The 3,741-nt window shown below is 39.8% G+C and overlaps 1 non-coding gene across 1 annotated transcript; it reads left to right on the forward strand.

Annotated features, from left to right (window-relative positions):
- Positions 1–2,483: 2,483 nt before the first annotated feature.
- LOC112760312 (small nucleolar RNA R71) lies at positions 2,484–2,591 on the forward strand. Its single transcript, XR_003180759.1, has one exon. It is a non-coding gene; the product is annotated as a small nucleolar RNA R71 (small nucleolar RNA).
- The last annotated feature ends 1,150 nt before the right edge of the window (positions 2,592–3,741 follow it).

Below are 3,741 nucleotides of genomic sequence, written 5' to 3' on the forward strand. Positions count from 1 at the left end.
GAGGGCTTTATATAGGGAAGGGAGGGGGGGGTAAGGTTCGGCCATAAGGGTGGGTTTTGGGTGGGAAATTGATTTTGAATTTTGAAGGTAGGTGGGGTTTATGAGGTAGGTTTATGGGGAAGAGTGGATGGATGTGAGTGGTGAAGTGGTTATAGGGAAGAGAGATTGAGGTGATTGGTGAAGAGTTTTGGGGAAGAGTGTTTATGGGATTGTGTAAAAGAGGGGTGAGAAGAAGTGAGTGGAGGTAGGTGGGGATCCTGTGGGGTCCACAGATCCTGAGGTGTTCAAGGATTTACAACCTTGCACCAAATTAGGCATGCAAAATGCCCTTGCACACAACTCTGGGCGTTCAGCGCCAGATTGGTGCTTGTTCTGGGTGTTGAATGCCCATTTGTTGCCCATTTCTGGCGTTGAACGCCAGAACCATGCTTGTTCTGGGCGTTCAGCGCCAGCTCTTCTCCAGGGTGCAATTCTGGCGTTTAAACGCCCAGATGCTGCCCATTTTGGGCGTTCAGCGCCAGAACCATGCTCTGTTCTGGCGTTGAACGCCAGCCAGATGCTTCTTACTGGCGTTTAAATGCCAGTAATGTCTTCCTCCAGGGTGTGATTTTTCTTCTGCTATTTTTTATTCCGTTTTCAATTTTTATATTTATTTTGTGACTCCACATGATCATAAACCTAATAAAACATGAAAGAACAAGAAAAATAAAATTAGATAAATAAAAATTGGGTTGCCTCCCAACAAGCGCTTCTTTAATGTTAATAGCTTGACAGTGGGCTCTCATGGAGCCTCACAGATGTTTAGAGCATTGTTGAGACTTCCCAACACCAAACTTAGAGTTTGGATATGGGAGTTCAACACCAAACTTAGAGTTTGGTTGTGGCCTCCCAACACCAAACTTAGAGTTTGACTGTGGGGGCTCTGGTTGACTCTGTTTTGAGAGAAGCTTACTGTGCCTCTTTTCCATGTTTACAGAAGGGTAACCTTGAGTTGTAAACACAAGGGAGTCCTCATTCAATTGAAGGACTAATTCACCTCTGTCAACATCAATCACAGCTCTTGATGTGGCTAGAAAAGGTCTTCCAAGGATGATGGATTCATCCTCATCCTTCCCAGTATCAAGGATTATGAAATCAGTAGGGATGTAAAGGCCTTCAACCTTTACTAACACGTCCTCTACTTGTCCATGAGCCTGTTTTCTTGAATTGTCTGCCATCTCTAATGAGATTTTAGTAGCTTGCACCCCAAAGATTCCCAGTTTCTCTATTACAGAGAGGGGCATGAGGTTTATCCCTGAACCAAGGTCACACAGAGCCTTTTCAAAGATCATGTTGCCTATGGTACAAGGTATTACGAACTTTCCAGGATCCTGTTTCTTCTGAGGCAATGTCAGTTGATCCAGATCACTTAGTTCATTGGTGAACAAGGAAGGTTCATCTTCCCAAGTCTCAATACCAAATAATTTGGCATTCAGCTTCATGATTGCACCAAGGCACTTGGTAACTTGCTCTTCAGTAACATCCTCATTCTCTTCAGAAGATGAATACTCGTCAGAGCTCATGAAGGGCATAAGGAGGTTCAATGGAATCTCTATGGTCTCTAGATGAGTCTCAGATTCCTTTGGTTCCTCAAAGGGAAACTCCTTATTGATCACTGGACGTCCCAGGAGGTCTTCCTCACTGGGATTTACGTCCTTCCCTTCCTCTCCAGGTTCGGCCGTGTTGACTATGTCAATGGCCTTGCACTCTCCTTTTGGATTTTCTTCTGTATTGCTTGGGAGAGTACTAGGAGGGATTTCAGTGATCCTTTTACTCAGCTGGCCCACTTGTGCCTCCAAATTTCTAATGGAGGACCTTGTTTCATTCATGAAACTTATAGTGGCCTTAGATAGATCAGAGACTAAGTTTGCTAAATTAGAGGTATTTTGTTCAGAGTTCTCTGTCTGTTGCTGAGTGGATGATGGAAAAGGTTTACTATTGTTAAACCTATTTCTTCCACCATTATTAAAGCCTTGTTGAGGCTTTTATTGATCCTTCCATGAGAGAATTGGGTGATTTCTCCATGAGAGGTTATAGGTGTTTCCATAAGGTTCACCCATGTAATTCACCTCTGCTATTGCAGGGTTTTCAAGATCATAAGCTTCTTCTTCAGAAGATGCCTCTTGAGTACTGTTGGATGCAGCTTGCATTCCATTCAGACTCTGAGAAATCATATTGACTTAATGAGTCAATATTTTATTCTGAGCCAATATGGCATTCAGAGTATCAATTTCAAGAACTCCCTTCTTCTGAGGCGTCCCATTGCTCACAGGATTCCTCTCAGAAGTGTACATGAACTGGTTATTAGCAACCATGTCAATGAGTTCTTGAGCTTCTGCAGGCATTTTCTTTAAGTGAATGGATCCACCTGCAGAGGTATCCAAGGACATTTTAGCTAATTCAGATAGACCATCATAGAATATGTCCAGGATGGTCCATTCTGAAAGCATGTCAGAAGGACAGTTTTTGGTCAGTTCTTTGTATCTCTCCCAAGCTTCATAGAGGGATTCACCTTCTTTCTGTCTGAAGGTCTGAACATCCACTCTAAGCTTACTCAGCTTTTGAGGAGGAAAGAACTTGGCTAAGAAATCCTTGACCAGCTTATCCCAAGAGTTCAGGCTATCCTTAGGTTGAGAGTCCAACCATATTCTAGCTCTGTCTCTCACAGCAAAAGGGAAAAGCATGAGCCTGTAGACTTCAGGATCTACTCCATTAGTCTTAACAGTATCACATATCTGCAAGAATTCAGTTAAGAACTGAAAAGGATCTTCAGATGGAAGTCCATGAAACTTGCAGTTCTGCTGCATCAGAGAAACTAATTGAGGTTTAAGCTCAAAATTGTTTGCTCCAATGGCAGGAATGGAGATGCTTCTTCAATGTAAATTGGAATTAGGTGCAGTAAAGTCACCAATCATCCTCCTTGCATTATTATTATTTTCGGCTGCCATCTCCTCTTCTTGTTCAAAAATTTCTGAAAGGTGCTTGCTGGATTGTTGTAATTTAGCTTCTCTTAGTTTCCTCTTCAGAGTCCTTTCAGGTTCTAGATCTGCTTCAACAAGAATATTCTTGTCCTTGCTCCTGCTCATATGAAAAAGAGAAGGGAACAGAAAAATAATAATAGGGATCCTTTTTACCACAGGTATAGAGGTTCCCCTGTGTGAGTAGAAGAAGAAAAGAATGTAATGTAAAGAAAGAAACACAAGGGTAAGGAGAGAAGAGATGTGGGATGAAGAGAGGTGTTAGTAGATGAATAAATAAATAGAAGGAGATGAGAGAGAAGGAGAATTTTCAAAAATTATTTTTGAAAAAGAGTTAGTGATTTTCGAAAATAGTTTTTGAAAAAGGTTAGTAATTTTTCGAAAATTAAAATCAAAAATTAAAATAATTAGTTAATTAAAAAGAAATTTTGAAAAAGAGGGAAGATATTTTCGAAAATTAGAGAGAGAGAGTTAGTTAGGTAGTTTTGAAAAAGATAAGAAACAAACAAAAAGTTAGTTAGTTAGTTGAAACAAATTTGAAAATCAATTTTGAAAAGATAAGAAGATAAGAAGTTAGAAAGGATATTTTAAAATCAAATTTTTGAAAAAGATATGATTTTGAAAAAGATAAGATAGAAAGATATTTTTGAAAAGATATGATTGAAATTAGTTTTGAAAAAGATTTGATTTTTAAAATCACAATTAATGACTTGATTCACAAGAA

The sequence above is a fragment of the Arachis hypogaea genome, chromosome 16 (assembly GCF_003086295.3).
Source record: "Arachis hypogaea cultivar Tifrunner chromosome 16, arahy.Tifrunner.gnm2.J5K5, whole genome shotgun sequence".
NCBI classification, from domain to species: Eukaryota; Viridiplantae; Streptophyta; class Magnoliopsida; order Fabales; family Fabaceae; genus Arachis; species Arachis hypogaea.